The sequence below is a fragment of the Aphelocoma coerulescens genome, chromosome 1 (assembly GCF_041296385.1).
Source record: "Aphelocoma coerulescens isolate FSJ_1873_10779 chromosome 1, UR_Acoe_1.0, whole genome shotgun sequence".
In the NCBI taxonomy this organism is placed as follows: domain Eukaryota; kingdom Metazoa; phylum Chordata; class Aves; order Passeriformes; family Corvidae; genus Aphelocoma; species Aphelocoma coerulescens.
Window position 1 is genome coordinate 39,873,156 of NC_091013.1, and position 18,173 is coordinate 39,891,328.

Below are 18,173 nucleotides of genomic sequence, written 5' to 3' on the forward strand. Positions count from 1 at the left end.
AATGCAATAGCAAGTACACACGTTTCAGGTAACTTTACGTTTTTTGTACTGGAGGGGGAAAGAGAGGATGAAAGAGGGGTACGGACAAAAAAAAAATATTAAGAAAAAAAGAAAAAGCCTTGCACATTTTTTTACATTTATTTTCTCCTCAGTTCTAAGACGCTTGTAAAATGCCTAAAAACAACTTGTTTCTAGCCAATGGGCAGCTTACTTAATACCAATAATAAGAAAATGGCAAGTAGCAATTTCTTGTATGACAATTTATGTCATAATATTTTGTCTTTCTGACACACACTTCTGCTGCACAAACCATATAGTTACAGTCATTAACAATAAAAAGTCATTTGTTGAAGCTTTGTGTATTTATGTGATGGTAGTACATGATCCAATCCCAAAACATAGGCAAAACATGTTTAAGTTGGAAAACATCCTCCTATTTGTGATCTTCTAGGAGCCGAGACATCTCAAGATGCTTGGGAGTCACTGTTTGCACTGTCAGCAGCATCCTAGCAGGACCAGTGTAACAGCAGAAGCTCTGTGTAGATGATTTCCCACCATTCTAGCTAGCAGGGTGCTAGAGATTATCTAGAAAAGATCAAGTAAGCATTACACACGAGGAAGTTCATTGCAAAGACACCCAAACCAAGTGCAGAGCATCAGTTCTGCTACATCAAAGGATTGTTAGCTTGGGCTCACAATGAACCATCTGGGGGGTTTATCTCTACTGCATTGGGTTTCTTAGCTCAGCAACTCCGGAATTAACAACTTGATTAATAACTGTCTTAGGAAGTTGGGAAGACTGCAATAGAAAGAAGGAAGAGATAGGAGGACCAAAACAAGGGTGCAGATCTGTAATTATTTAGTGTTCAGATCCTTTGTCACTTTAAGAAATTCACTTTTTAAAGGAGAAGGGAAACAAAGCAAGGAGTTGATGCATGAAACCACAGTGACACAAAGTTTGGAGCTGTTTCAGAAACAACCCGAAAACTGATAACTCTTCCTCTCTTAATAAGAGACACAAATAGGTACCTGCATACATCTGGAGGTAAGGCAGAGTTCTCTTCTGTCATCAGACTGTATTCCAATCTCAAAAAGCCTTGTGGAAAACGTTAGCTTACATACTTGACAACAGGAGATTACACTGTCCCTCTTGTATCACTCCTAACCTGGAAACACCTTGTTTCCACAGTTTCTGCCACAACACTGACATTTGCATCCTGACCAATACCACTTCACCACGCACTGCTTCCTCTCCTCACTTTCTTCTCAGAGCTCACCACCAAAAACATGGGATATCCAGAGGTCAAGACAGTGGGTCCAAAACTTTTGCTGCCCTAACAGCCTAACGGACCATCCAAGACTTGCAGACTGCAGTCTACTTCCACACTCTTACAGTATTTCTCTTTTCCCCTCTTTGTTCAGACAGAAAGTAAAAAAATCTTCATTCAAATTGGAGGTCACAGGAGAGGGGGGAAATTACATTCATGGCATCAGCAAGCATGCAACTTTCCAGCCAAATGCACATAGGGGACATCATGCTTGACCTACTGTCTCATCTCACTGATTTGTGGCATGGACTTCCAAAGTGCCCAATTCATTCCCTGCTCCTGTCCAGATAGCTGGATAAGAAGAGAACAGTACCATTCAGGAGAGATTCATGAACCACCTGAGAAGGAACACTGCAGGCCATTCCAAGAAGTTAATCTATGCATTAAATATATTTGTTACATGAATCCTGTAGAGCTGTAATATTCCACATGGATACAGCCAATACTACTTACTAAAAATTAAATCCCAGATGATGTGCAGCAGGTTCCCATTACTCTAATGCAAATATCACCTGGTGCAACCTGCATTTTGTCTTTTTTAATGTATACTTTTCATAACTCAGAATTTACAAACTGTACTGGTCTACATGTGCACCTTTTGGCTTTAATTGCTTCGAACCTTTGTACCTTACACAGATCAGCCCTTTCACGGTAAACAGGCAGCAGCATAGTACCACCAGCTATTCCCTCATAACATCAGTCAGCTGGGGCAATCACCACAGCCATCTTCCATCAACAAAATATGAAACAAAATAGTTCGACTCAATGTGACATCACAGGACACCCAAAACCACATGATTCTGCATTCTGCAAGACCCATAAATCAAAAGCCAGTTAACAAACCTAGGAGGTTCTGCTGGTTTCTAGGCAGTGTGTCTAACCATCTCCTACACAGAAAAGGTGTGCATTCTCTGACATGACTTGCAACTAACTTCAGTTAAGCACACAAAAAAAAGACTTTGTCAGCTTCAGGCACTACTAAACAAAGTCTTCCTATAGTAAGATTTAATATCCCATCACTCAAAGATGCTTGCTCAAGCCCTCACCAGAAAAGTGTCCCAACTTCTTCATTGCCAACACCCATACAATGTACTAAACAATCTGTTCAAAAGTCTACTGCCCAATACTGAAAATGCCAAAAACAGACCATAAGAAATAATGTGGTGGCAACATCTTCAGCTCCCACAAAGATTTGCCAGCACTCAACCATTAGCATCCTTAGTTTATCAAACAGACAGAAGTGGTGAAACTCTTAACAGAAAAACTTGCAGTGTCTGATGCCTGTTCACACACAGACTTGTCAGTGTGGCAGCAAGTACCAAAACCTCTGCTGTACGTACACAAGCTTACACACCTAATATCAAACAAGTTCTTCCAAAACTTCTGCTACTCTTTCACACATTCAGGAGCATATTTCAGCCTTGAAGACTTATTATCTGGCTGCAGAAAACACATCAAGTTTCACCATAAACATTCACCAGCATTTTGTTTAGAAACATACCTGTGATATCTATGTATCACTGCTCTACTTTGCATAATCAAAGGTACAGGCAACCAATAAGGAATATTCTATAAAAGAACAATTTCATAATATATTTGTGCTAAAAAAGTTAATTTTTAGTTGTCTTAAGTAGTAGATATTGAAGAGTTTTCCCCAACAGCCCACTATTTTTGAAAGCAGTAACAATAGGTCTAATAGTCATGCCATAAGAATTGAGAGCAGTTTATTCTCTCTTCCTTTTCGTTTGGTGGCTGGTTTTTTTTTAAGCCAGAGAAAAGCCTTAGTCTACCCTCAGGGAATGAAGGACCCCTAATATAGCAAAAACTAAACACAGTGTAAAGTACAACAAGCAAAGGCAAGATTTGGAACATCCATTTGCAAAGTTCATGATTGAGTTTGTGATCTTCGCAGTCACAGTCTGCCAAACATCTGACTGCTCTGGGAACAGAGTGGGCCAAACAGACCTATGTTAGTGTAAGTCACCATACTCTCAACATCTGGAAGGGACCTGCCCATCTGATAAAACTCTTGTGGGCCTGAGGTAATTGAAGAGACTTAGTCTAGAAGAGGAGTTTCCTTTGCACCTCCTCCTGGAAATTATGAATGCAGATATTCACAATTACTGTGTGAAGTAGTAGATTCAGCCTCAGTGACAGCCTAAGCAGAACTAAAGATAGAAAGCATGAAGGAGGGAAAATGGCATAAATAACTTTTACACACGTATACTTGGCAACCTATACTTTTTTGTGGGCTTATGAATCTGTGGCAAAGCAGCCAGGCCTCCTGGAGCTGCAGGAAATGATTGAACAGTTCCAACTCAGCTTTAGACAAAACAAATGATACTAAAACTTATCCTCTGTCTTTTACTATGGTAGTTATGGACAATTAAAACACAGTTCTTGGTGTCCTCATGTGAGCCAAGATATTTGAATCTGCATGTGATATCAGCTTAAGAGGAGCAGCTTCAACCAACAAAGAGATATGCCATGTACAAAAACACTGCTATCAAGAATCTCATGTTTTCTCATTCAGGATCATTTGGTGAGGGGGATTTTTCCACTCACAGCATGCTGATGTGGCAATACATACTCCAAGTGCCCAGCTTTTCCAGGTGCAAGAGCCCCTATAGCTATCTTACCACACAGAAGCAGTGGCAATAATGCAGGCTTTGTGCTTGTTCATTCCCTAGTACCTGAAATGACTAGTTTTAAGAAAATATTTCCCATTTCTAAGGAAAAAATGGCTGAGAGGATAGAGAAATCTCACAAACATTTGTAGCTGCTCTGCTTTATTGAAAATAAGCTTTTCTATGTAAACACAGAGCTGGTTTTAAACAAGTTCATGAAATTTACAGGAGAACCCAAATAATCTGTTGCATGCTGCCACTGAATCATAGGTTCTCAAATTCAGACTTACACATGACACTTTCAAGATTACCCAAACTCAGGGTGATACTTATGGAAGACAGTAACAGCTCTTAAGTGACTGAGACAACCGAATTCCTTTTCCCTCATTCTCTCTCCTCCCTCTCCTGCACATGCCTGCCCATAGTCCTATCTATCCCCCTTCTCTAACGGCAGGCTTAAACACTCCTCAGCTGACCAACATGGCAGACAGTGGCCTAATTTTTTTTGTAATAAGTGTTTTCCATCACTTTCATGAGACAAAATGAGCTAAACAGAAGATCTTAATGGGCACTGAAGGAAGGACCACGAGCTCCTGGTGCATGCAACTCGAAACAAGAACCTTCTTTGGGAAGATGGAACACCCTCAAACTCTCTCAGAGTGCTCTGGAGGAGGGCTGCATGCTGCCATATTGACCTGCTCTTCTTGTCAAGTCTGTGTTACTGTTTTAAGGTTTATTTTAAAAATCAAACATGATGCTTCTCTGAGAAGCACTGTTTGAATCACAGAATGGCTGAAGTTTGAAGCATCAAATCCACTGCTTAAAGCAACTCAGACGTGGTGTTAAGTATTCCAACAACTATGGGGCAGAAGAGAAACAGAAACAAGATTCTGTGGCAGTGAGGCAACAGCAAGATCAGAAAGTGTGGGCAGCACAAATTACCACACTTACTGAATAATTTATTGGTGAATAAGATTATGAAGGAAGGTCCAGACATAAGAACACCAGTAGAAACTTTATCATAGGCCTGGTTTTCAAAGCAGTTTTGTCTTAACCCTTAAGTTTTCTTCACAGGAGAAACTCAAAAAGGTTTCTATGAAATACTTACATGCAGCTGATTAATTCTTTCACCATCATACTGCCCCTCTTGACACACAACCAGTCAAGGAGGCAGACCCAAGGGGGAAGGGAATAGGCACAAGTAGTCTGGTAACCACAGCGTTCCAGAAAAATTTGCATCATCCACAAATACGATCTCCCATGTACAGCTCACAGATTACCAGAAGGACACAAACCTGTACGTGCAGCTGCCTGCAGCCACATACAAAGCAGAGCAGATAAGCAGCACACCACAAGGATGAGTGGAATAGATAGCTGGGCTAAAAAACCTCAAAGTCACATGCAGGGCTAAATGCAGGGCTGAAAAGCTGAGCTGCCAGCAAAAGGAAGGTCCAACAGAGGTATAAACAACCTAGAAAGAAAACAAGCAGAACAGAAAAATCCAGATGAAACATCCAAAGACAGATAAGATTCAGGAGTACTACCAGAGAAAAACAGGAAAAAAAAAAAAAAAACACCACAATAAACAATACCACCAACACAGGCACACTGACATCTGTTGAAAAGGTGGGTACATAAAACATTTCAGAATACAGGAATTGTCCATTCAACATTAGGAAGGAATCCCTCAAGGAAATCTACTGTAAGAATATATAATAAGAAGCATCTACTCAATAACCTAGGAAATACTGAACCAGTAAAATGCGCTACAATAAAATGTGGTGGACATGGAAAATCACCCTGAAGCTTTCTACTAGATGCACAGAAACAACCTTTCGGCTCAAGCACTTGGGCCCTGTCGCTACCATCTTGAAGGCTCAGAATAAGAACATATGCAGGAGTGGCCAGTGATTTGTCCAGGCCTCAGCCTACAAATTTAGAAATAGAAATTTCATTCCCTGCAGATTAATTTTCAGGTAGAAAAGGCCTGAACAGTACAAAGCCTAGGTATTGTCATGAATCACCAAGAGTAGTAACTCTCCAGCAGCTCAGTGAAAAAAAGTTCCTCCAATCTTGTTTACAATGAAATAAGCAGAACTTCTGAAGACAAAGGATCTTTAGAATGCACACACATTTACAAAAACACACGTGAGAAAAAAGACAACACTTCCAAGTAGCACCCTTCATTAGAATGGGTATTTTTACAAAATGAGCCATACTGAAGTAAATTAAAGCCTTCAGTACAGGCTTATGGCAGAGTGAAAACAGTATGTGGTGTAAGCAAAAGTATAGATATGCAAGACAGGGAAGGGCTGTAGCATCCTACTGTTCTCTGACTGCACCTGCCTTTGGCTACTGCAGTTATTTCTGCAGAGGTTTGGCTTTTGTTTTGAGGGCTTTGGAAGGAGATGGATTACTACAACCACCTTGAGCTGCAGAAGCACAAGGCAGGTAGACTGTGACAGCAAGTAGCCTCAAAAGCAAAATGTAAATAGGCAGTTGGAAAAGTAATAGTGCCTGATGCAACTTGCAAAGGAAAGCAGTAATAAAAGAACTGTGCTGCCCAGCCTGTCAGACCTCATGGCTTCTTCCAAATTCTACTTCAAAATCTGAACTGTTACTTGGCTCCAAAACACACTGCAATGTAGAGGTCAGAACTTAGCACATAAGCTATGTCACTACCTGTGACACTGCACTGTGCCACTTTAAATATCTGTACTCACTGTCATAAACAGGACTATGTATTGTAACAGAAAGTAATACACTGGGAGTGTTTCCTTTGAAAAGAAAAAGCTAGCAGAATAAAAAGGCTTTACCTAAAACTGACATCTGCAAGAAGTCTGTCTCACTTCTTAAAATTGAATTTAAAGAACACTAAAGCATTTTCAAATCTTTTTAAATAATTTGCTGCCTTAAGAAGATAATTGCTGGGCAGCAATACCCAAAAAAATGAAAACTAGAATACACTCATTTACTTGAAAATAAGCCAACAGATGCCAGTTTCCATGTTTAACCTTTACTGGGGGAGGAAGATGTGTTAATATACTGCCTTTAAACCATCATTCTAAGAAATATTAACTGATTTATTTAACCCTTGTGTGAATCTGTTAATACTTGTCTCCGAAGTATAGTTTAAACTATGCAGAGGCATGAAAATCCATTAATCAATTACTAGTAGGGCCAGACAAACTTCTGCAGGACCAAATGGAAACAGGTCTTATCCAGGCCCCAAACATGCCTTCTTTAAAGCAGGCTAGGGATAGAATGCAGGAATAGCATATAGCTATATATAATATAGAGAGAGATAGGCATAATTATGTTTTTTAAAATGCAGTATAGGTATATTAAAATACTGAGGGTGGAAAGAGAGAACTCAATTTGTTAGACTACTCTAAAGCTCAGCTTAAACAAAAGGCACAGTTGCCGAGACAGTATAAACAATCTAAGGCAACTTAACTCCACTGTCCAAAAAAAGTGTACACCACAGAAAAGGTACACAACCTTCTGCACAAACACCAGGGAGTGGCCAGAATTAATCCAAACTGTCAGCACCACCTTAAGCACTAATGCTGCATGGAAAATAGTTTTTTAAATAAACTTTAAAGTCATCTCCTCTTTAATTCCACAGAAGTGATAAATATACAAAGTCAAAACTAAGAACCAAACTGATCTATAGACAACATCCTTAACAAGATACAAGTTGTGAACCATTATTATCATAGATTATATGTACAAAGGGTAAATGTGCTTGCATTGATTTAATTCTGCATTTTGAAATTAAAAACTCTCCCTTACCAAAAATTCATAGTGTGTATTGTAACTTATAAGCAGAAGACATGGTTCCCAGTCATATCTTTGCACATGAAAGGAGCAGAGTCAGCTTCTCCCAAGGGCTCAAAGCACAAGACACTGAGAAGAACAAGCACCACCTCTCTGGTTCTATACATACAAGTTTTCACTTTGGATCTGATCAGCAAGCTGAAGTTTTACTTGGTAATTTCACTTTGAAACAATTTAAGGCTTTAGATGGCCTATACATTACATGTTTGTCTGGAACCTAAATACAATACTGAATTAGCTGAGTTCAGAAGTATTTCTCAAATACAAACTAAAAAATTTGAACATACAGGAGCTTGCATGACATGCCGCTGTAAATGATTAATTACTTCATCATATATGAAACACGACACAGACACCACCCGAGGCACAGGAACTCAGCCCTGGTATGCTAGAAAAAGTTTTGAGTATTCACCTATATCAGTAGAAACAAACGCCCAGAAAATTTAGGGAGAAACAAACGGAAACTTAAGAATTTTCCCTGGATGGTTTCCATATTGCTTTTCTTCACTTCATGGCATTGAAACCACCCTTGATTTTTACATGATAAAAGAAATCTGTGGAACTAATCCTAGAAACCTCTTTCTGTTTCCTTGCTTAACACCTCCAGGCGACAGAAAAGACAAAATGCTTCATTTGCATCCTCAAACATTAGAAACTGTGAATGAGCCTTTTCAGCTGCAAATGTTATTGCATCTACATTTCCAGACGAGAAAAAAGGTTAAACAGCCTACTCAGGTTTATGTTAACTCATCTCTTTTTAGCACCGCGAGCAGCACAAAGAGCAGAAAATGCAGAAGCTTAACAGCAGAACCTCTTTCTTCATTAAGTTCAATTAGATCCTGGCAATGGATATAGCTGCTGATTACACGAAGATAAAGAGAAGAAACCAGGTATGCACAAAGGAAATGGCAAACACTAACAAGTGCAATCTTAGTCTTCCCGATCATCCAGCCTCAGGAAGACCATTTCATTTTTCATGCAACAGAAAATAGTTCTACTAGTTGCATGGCCACACAAGATTTTAAAAGCAGCATTTGTAAAAGCAGATGTAAAAGCAGCATTTATTTAATAATTAACTCAAACTTAGTTTGAAATGTAATATGCCAGTGTTGCACAAAGCCAGCTTGAACGTGTTAGCAAGGTAAGAAAGAGTCCTTGCTTATCGGTAAGTACTCCATCTTATCAATTAAAGAATACATTTGAGCCACAAATAGATAAACCTAATAACTACTTCATTTCAAAACACAATCAAGTACTATTTACTCTTGGACAGTATTAGCTCTCTTTACTTTTTTTTAATTAGGATTCAAGCTACATATTTTTAAATTGTTTGGAGGGGGGAAAGTACTTGGAATTACTGTACTGAATTCAGCAGAGAAAGTTCGCAGCACTTTCTTTTCTAGGCCGTTTGGTTTTCAGTCTGGAAAATGTCTTCAGCTTGGCAGAAAACACTCAGTGAGATGTTTAACACAAAATATACATTAACATTCATTTACATTAAATTCATTTACATTTACATTTTCATTTCATTTACATTAAATGAAAACCAGGCAGTCATGGAGAAAAACAGGACAATGATAAGTGGGAAAAATAGGGGAGCATCATTCTAAAACAATACCTCACATTTACCAAGCTTATGGCATACACAAAATTTTCTGTATCAAACTGTTCAGCAGGGAAGACAAATAGAATAACAAACACTTCAAAAACTCCAATATTAGAGCAAATGAAGAAAATGCATGGACACAAGACACGCTCTTAATACAGCCATACTATTTCTCCTGTCCTAAAGCCACACGCAAAGCTTTGCAAATTAATAGAGAACACAAAAACAGTTTGATCAGTAAGTGCACTTTGCAATACCATAGCTTGTGTTTTTCAAAGGGAGGCCAAATTAATAACCAAAACATGAGAATATATTTAGAAGTGAACAAGTAATGAAAAAGTAGCACTGTGTTACTGAGATGGTACACTGAGCTTGCAGTCAAAGGGTATTAATTGTATGCCTGTGTGTCAAAAAAAATCTGGCTGGTATTTTTCCAAACATTATACAATGCTTTCAAAGTCAGGTGACTATGATTATACGTATACTGCACATTCAGAAACCAAATGAAAACTTATGATGACCGTCCAAGCTCACAGGACCCTGAATTTACTGATGATTTAAGCAGAAGGAACCCTGGTGTTGACAGCCAGGAAGATAAGTAACCCTAGAATTATCTTCCTAATAATCATCTTCTCTAATAACTACATCGAAAAAGCATCATTTCTAAGACATTGTAACAGACAAAGACACTGAATAAGCAACATTCTTGATACAAACAAGACTGTTAAAAGCCCACTGCTCTGACCAAATGCTAACATTGGTAACACCTTTTTACTGACCTACGGTGCCCTTTTCTCAGCCAGCCAGTGGACTTAAAAATCCTCTCTGCTGTCCTCACAAGAAGGTTACTAATTTACTTCCTGTTAAATAGCTGCAATTGATGATATCTAGACAAGTGCTACTGTGTCAATATAAATAGTCATCATCAAACGTTTGATAAAGATTGTTTTGAAGAACTTCAGAGTTTATAAAGATTCCCCAAACTACACTAGAACATGCAGAGCAAACCATCAAGTTCACTTCAGAAAAGTGGAAGCATCTTCATCTTGTTAGTAAACTAGAGTTATTTTCCCACAAGCAGAGAGTGATTAAATAGAATTAAATTTAATTTCTGACACTCAAACAACAACATTAAATGATAAACAGGCATATTTATGGGAAAAAAAAAAACACTTTGTCAGTTACATTAATCACAATTATTTAAAAACCAAAGAAGCAGTAAATATCAGCAACAAAATGTGCATGTGCACACATTTGTTGGTTTTGTTTGTTCATCATCTCCGCACCAAATCAGGTTTAATTCACTGAACCAACAGACTGTCTTCCACCAAAGCCAGGATACATTAACCCTGTAATTACTGAAAAACACAAAACATCACACAAGTAAGGGAAGAACAGGACTGGGGCAATAGTTGCTCAAGCACAAAGCCATTATAAAACCCAAGGACAGGATGCTGTCCCATAGGTCACAGCAATTGTCACAGAGTAGTTACCCAAAAAGTCAGTACCCCCACCCCAGGGCCCAGTTCCTCCCGACTCTCACACCCTGAGCAGCAGCTGTGCAGCCATCAGTTTGGGAATCATATGAGCTAAAAATAGCTAAAGGGGCAGAAGGTGCTTAGAGGATTTTGAGGGACAGTCCCTAGAAGGGATAATGGCAGTAGAGACAACTGTCAACAAATACACTGTCACCAAACATATAACAGGGTACATGGGGGGAAGCATGCAGGAAAGGCAGAGGGAAGCTGACTGAAAACTACATTTGTGACCAGAGATGGCTGCAGCAGCCACTAGCAGGCAAAAACTGGGAGTTACGGAGGTACTGTCATGGCAATGGTGATGAGACAAGCAACATGCGAGATAGCTGCAAATTAAAAAGGCAAGGAATACTGGAAGATGTCAGTCAAACACAGGAACAGGTAGCTGAGAGAGGCTGTGGAGTCTCCATCCTTAGAGATATTCCAAACTCAACTGGATATGAACCTTAGTGACCTGTTCCAGTTGATGCCACTTCAAGAAAGGGACTAGTCTGCAGAGCTCCCTTCTAAACTCATTTACTCCACAGAGCTAGGTGAAGAATATCAGGAATATTATAATCTCTGGTCAGGGACAGCAACCAAAAGTAGAACAAGCCAGGCACACTCCTTATCACAAAATAGACAAGACCCTCACATTTTGCCTGAGATTAAGGGATATGTATCTTCCTACTGAATCTCACAACATCCATTTAAGAGAAAGCAGAGCCTTGTCATACTGATCTTTCTTCTGGTGGTACTGATGTCTCTAGCCATTCATTTCTACATCTGTACTGAAGTATGCTGTTCCTTTAGCTTTGCAGACAAGTTATCACCATTAGATCAATGAAATAATTGTTTTTAAAAAAATCCAAAGGTTCCCATCTCTGAAAGGCAAGCTTACCCAATTGTCTTAGGCCAACACAGGATACAGGACGGTGCTAGAAGACACAGCTGAGAGGGAAGCAGGGACAAGAGGGAACTCCCTACACCAGCACTGGCACGGAAAAAGTTGGGAGAAGCAGCTACAATATGAGGAAGGATGGTAAGGGAGCACTTATGTGATGCCCTCTCATCAGTTGAGCAAGTACTAGTGTACCAATGGGACAATGTCAGACAACACAGTCACAGCAAAGATACCATTCCACAGAATTCCACTAAGCACAGTCTGTCTTATCTCCTTCACTGCTTCTTTGCAAAAAGATGCATGAAGTAGTATTACTAATAGAAGATGTTCTTATTTAAATCTTACACACAGCTCCTTGGAGAAAACTGTGGACTAATTACCCTGTAATGAAAGATAACGAGCTCTTACAGCTGCCCACCAGGAGAGGCCCAATACACTATATATAAGTAAATTAAAAATTAATTCTTCCTTTTTTCCCTTTGAAAATCATTCTGAGAAAATATTCTTTTTTTTCCCTATAGGGTTTAACAGTCAATGTACATAGCTCTTCCTCCAGTTTCTATTTTTGCTCTACTTATACGTAGTTTTACATTAGATATTATGGGCAGAGATGCGTGTGATTATGTTGTGCTTTTAAATGTGGATGTTCAAATAAAATTAAGAAAAAAGGTTCAGGTGCTTTTGTAGCCAAAGATAATAAAATTAGGAATAATATTTTTCTTTTAAGTAATAGGACTTCTATACTCGTATATACAAATCTGGAGTTTTCCACCAAGTCCTGGTTTTACTCACACATATTCTTACATGAATGAAACATGCAGATTTAGCTGTTTAATTTTATTTTTACACTGAAGGCAAAGAATTACATGTGATAATAAACACCACTGAATACTATAAAAGTTTCAAATTATTTTCAAAGTACATGTAAGTTATACTTCTTGGCTAGCATGAGGAAATAACAGTGGAATTTGGCACATTCAAACTTCTGGAACAAAATGTGATGGACAGGCAGTATTACATCATTCAAAATGCTACAGCTTTGAGACAACATCTCACTATCTCAGTGTCATAAATAAAACAAGTCAATAAATTGTATCAATATGTAGCACCAGAGAATTTACAGGCACTTAAAATGAAGCAATCCATGAGATCCCCTTATGGTCCTGTTCCAATGAACCACAACTATTCTGAGCTCAGGATAATACATTATGACAAAAGTATCTACCATGTATTCCCGAATACCACCAACTCTGAATCTGAAATAAATTTTATCTGGTGGCTATGGGTGAAACAGCTTTTTGGAACAGACACAATCAAGTTCCTCCTTCCCCCTCCCAACAGATGGGCCTGAGAGTTGGACAGTCTGGCTTCACTCATGCTATAAAGTAATTAGACAAACAAATCTGGATCCTGTAAATAAGCATGTGCTTGAAATTAAGCATGCTTAAACAGTTGCAGGCCCTAAATTTCAAAATTTCAGCCTGTAGAGGGTTATAAGCCTGTATATTATGGCAATCTTTCTGAAAAGTTGATATTAATTTCTTTTCAAAGGCAAGAGGGGAGTGAAACTAGGGTAAACAGAGACTAGAAAACTATCAAAATTTTTGTATGTTTCATTTTAACAAAAACTATGTCCCAGAAGTGCATAAGATGGTAAATAAAACCACAGCACCCTGAAAATGTTTTCTACTTTAGTAGTTCAGCTAAGTTATATAAAAATGGTGAAACACAACAAGCTCCAAAGTCCAGCCTCTAATTTACCTGCTGAGCTAGGATTACCTCCAAATTCTTAGTAAACTGGATTTTCACTTGCAAATTGAATGCTGAAAAGTATGTGCAACTAAATGTTCCTCAAAGCTACAGAAAAATCTTTAAAGGTAGAATATACTCTGAGACTTTAGCAATAAAAAAGCATCCATAAGCATATACAACAGGCTACATTTTACCTCCTGCACCAGAGAGGCAAAGAGACAAGGAGAGACCACAACTACATCACAGCACAGATGTACCGAGAGAACAAGCACAGCACAGCAGCTCTAATCCCAACATGCTCTACCTCCCGAAAGTTCAATTGTACAGTCTCAAAGTCCCTTCATCATCCTTGTGGTCACCTGCTAACAATATATCAGGTAGCAGCAAGACACTTTCTCTGGATGGGCTCAGCCCAAGAGGAAATTTAATTGTCAACAGTGAGAAGTGCTCTACCATGGTAACAAAGTCAGAATGTAGTGCCATTCTGCCACAAAAAGAGAGGGGTCCTGACCTCCAGGCTTTGCATTTTCCACACCTCATCCACAGCATTTTGATAATTTCTCTTGTCAGATTACTTTTAAGTTTGCTCTAGATGACTACATAAATAGTAGTGACAGCACAAGGGAGATGGCAGGAACATGTGACCAGGGCAAACACCTCCTTACAACAGCAGGAAAACTTCAGTTTATAGAGATTATGAAACTGCATCTTTGCACAAATGTGCACAAGATGTAAAATGGTATTATGGCTCCCATTCCTTGCTTTGTAGGAGCAACTCAAGTACCATTGGCAGCCGGAGTTAGACTTGAAACATTCACTCTGGAGTCCCAGGAGGAAGAACGGCTAGGACAGAAAGGAATTTACCATGCAAGCTCTATATCCTCCTCCTGAAAAGCAACTGGTTCCATCATTGAAATTTCTAGAAAAATTAACACTGCCTGTTGAACACTTGTTAAAAGAACTATCTTCCCCAATTCCAAAACAAGTATGCCTTTAATCACATGAAAGATTGGAAAGACCTGCTCCAAATTAGAAATTTTGACAAGCTGCACAGCTATTGCTGAAAAACAGTTTTGCATCAGTAGAACTCCTTCCCCGAGCCTCATCCTTCAGGCTCTACCAGGTCACAAATAATCTCAAGTGGATACAAAGTAAGCATGATACTATGAACATAAAGGATTAGCTTTGCAAAGTTTTAAAATAAGTAAGAATCACCACTTTCAATAAGAAATAACTCGTTATTTTAAATATGGTGTCACAATGATCCCTCCACATTTATTATAATAAATGATTTCATTAATTGCTTGCAGACAAGTTAAATTTATTCCTTCTCTATGTACAAGTTTCAGTCTGTATATATTTTTGAAAAAAAAAACCACAATCTGAAGAGTGTATTTATTAGTCCCTGTGTGTAAAATTGGTGCTCATCATGTCTCCAACAAATTGGAAATTCAAAAATAAAAAACCAAAATTAAATAAGAACTGACAAGGGAGCTAGCCATGCACCAAAAAAAAGAGCTAATCTGACAGAAGATATTCACATACAGAAAAGCACTTATGAGCTAGAGGTGGTGCCTGGGACTGACTTCTTTCAGAAGAACAAACAAACAAAGATCCTGGCTTCCAAGATTTTCAGTACAGGAAAGAAATGTGAAAATAAGGAACTCATTAACTCATGTCTGGAATAAATAATGTCTTCCACTCTGAATATAAATACATTCCAAAAGAATTCAAAAATATTATGTATAGGAAAGGAAAGTTCCAAAAATATAGAAACCAAGACCAATGCTGTCATTTTTCCAGGCAACTATCCCCTCTAATTTTAAGGACTACCGTACAGATACCAGGCCCCTAATCCGGTAAGGTTTTATGAATTAATACAAAGAGCTTATTCTTTAAGAAAACAAAAGAAAAGTTACATTAAGTAGTCTCTTAAGCTTATATTGCATCATAAGTATCATATTGATGATATTGCATCATAAGGTTAGAAAATTTTTGGCCTTCGCTGGTCACAAGTTTTATGTTGAAAACTTGCTATTAATGGAGAGCACAAAACTCTTCCCACTACAGAAGCTTGAAAAGTAACTGAAAAGAGGAGAGACAAATGCCCAAACCTTTAAATACTGCTTTACTCAGCCACAAGGACTGCTTACATGTCTCCGTTTTTTTTTTAAAGAATGGTGGGGATTGAGACCTTTTTTTGATTGCAGGCATTAAGGTTTTCCATTTAGAACCGCAGACTTTTCTTCCCTGTTTATTTTTTTAGCTTACTCCTTTTTATTTTTCTTCAGCAGTTAACAGAAGGGGGAAAAGACATAAACCAGCTTTTCACTACACGTGCACATGACATCAAGCACAACAGGAATGCGGTGAGCATGATCAGGTTCTTTGGATTTTGCTCTAATACAGATGAAGACAACAACAGACATCAGTGATCCTGTAAGGTAATTACATTTGTTATAATTTGCAATATTCATCATTACACTTAAAAAACTGAGTCATTTAAGTGTTAAACAGTCAAAAATGTGATTGAAGTTGTTTCTATCTTTGATCTTTCAAGCAAATTTTTTTCAGCTCCAGGACTACATCTTCACTGCTATTTATTCGTCAACCTTAGATCAGAAAGCACATAGAGCAACCTTTGCACAAAATGCAAATCTCTTCTCTGCAGACATAGGAGCAGTTCATACAAGAGTTCTTGCCATTCACAAAATTAAAACTACATTCACTCTATAACCTCAAGGTCTTTTTTCAATGTATTATCTCTCAACTAGTTTATGTAAGCATACATATTTTTAAAGGTATTTTACACTTCTGCTGTCTAATAATGATTCTCTCACTGGTCCATCTACCACATCTTTTCATGACCAGGCCGAATACATTGGTGAAAGGACAGCTTCTGCTTTACTCACTTATATGGAGCTCCAATTCCACAACAAATTTGAACCCCATTATATTAATCTATGAAGTAAAATTAATTTGACAATGCTCAATATATTAAACATTCTTCTCTTGGTCCAAATATATATACTACTTATTCATATTATGATATGCTTTTGTAATCCAAAAAGGAGTATTTACATCACCTCACATATTGTGTTATAGACAGTTTAATTTTTAAAAAGGCATGGAGAATTAAGGCCCTTAACTATTGTACATAAACACTATTATCCAGCAAATGTCAGCTGCCTTAGTAATGGAAAGTTATAGTATACAAACAGTTCAGACTGGTTTTTTTTAAATCACCATGACATATTTCAGCAGTTTCAAAACTCCCTGGAAGATGACACTGGATCCTTGTTTTAAGGAAGTATCTCCATTATCTACTACAATGCAGATAATGTAGCTGAATGCTAAAATCCTTTAAAGCACACAATTCAAAAAGCAGTAAGATATACCAACTTATTGATGCCTAACAACATTTCTTTCCTGCCCACCAAAGCATCTCAGTGGTTTTGTATTCTTAAAAAAAAATAATTAAAAATTTCTGCTCAAAAGCTAACCTTAAAGTCATAAGGCAAGAGCTTTGTGACAATTTTAAGACTGAGGTTCAAGTTTTTGTACTTTGCAACAGTACAGCATCCTGACCAATCTCTGTTTTGGCATAATGAGCATAAGCTACTATATTATAGTGATACCTGTAGCTTTCACTGCAATCCTCAAAATACGGTGCAACATGAACAAGAAACTTCAGGCTTATAACTGTTACAAGACAGTAACAAAGGCCAAACTCCAGATATCTTATATATAGAAATACAAGATCAAACCATGAGTTTTATACTCAAGAGTAAGCAACCAGAAGTCAAATTTAAATTCTTAATAATAACAATAATTATTTTACATCACTCATTTTATCACTGGCATTCAACTATCACAGGAACACAGGCTACAAAGTTTTATTTATCCATGCTGAAACCTAATGATTACCTAGGCTTTTCATTAGGCAAGTTCCATCTCCATTTCAACTCCTCTAACTTATCCCTGCAGTATCTTTTCAGTCCAAATATTTTAGGAAGATTTGTCATTCCTAGAACAGAATCTAATAATCAGATTTTATTTCACTCTACCAGACCAAGATATAAACATGCTAGACTAGAAACTCCTTAAAAGGGAATAACATTTTCTTATTCCTAAAGGCTCTGATTTCTTTCACTACTTTTCAAAGGCAGTTGCAATGGTTGCATTTTTATAGTACTGTCTATCAAGACTGATGTGCCGTTACATGACACTGAGAATACATGGCAATGTAAGTATTTCACTCTCAGAGTCGCACATTCAGGAAACCATTCCTGCACTGAATGATAATGCAGGCTTTCTAAGAATTAGCTGGACTGGAATCTTAATACGCAAACAAGAACTTTTGGGAGATTGGGTTGGTAGGGTTTTTCTGTCCCCTAGTCTTCTGCTGCTCTTTAACTGGTTTTAAACTTTGGTCACAAATTTCCTAGTCTCCTGTACTGTGGAACATCAAATATGAAAACAGATTTGTATATTTCCCCTAAATCCCACAGCAGTCAGAAACTGGAAAAAAAAAAATCTACCAGAAAACAGATTCAAGAGGGAGAGGGCAAGATAACACTGGGGTTTAACTGCAAGAAG

The 18,173-nt window shown here is 38.0% G+C and overlaps 1 protein-coding gene across 2 annotated transcripts in view; it reads right to left on the reverse strand.

Moving 5' to 3' along the window:
• PCCA (propionyl-CoA carboxylase subunit alpha) overlaps positions 1-18,173 on the reverse strand; it is a 271,576-nt gene that overhangs the window by 196,351 nt on the left and 57,052 nt on the right. The gene's annotated exons all lie outside the window — the stretch shown is intronic.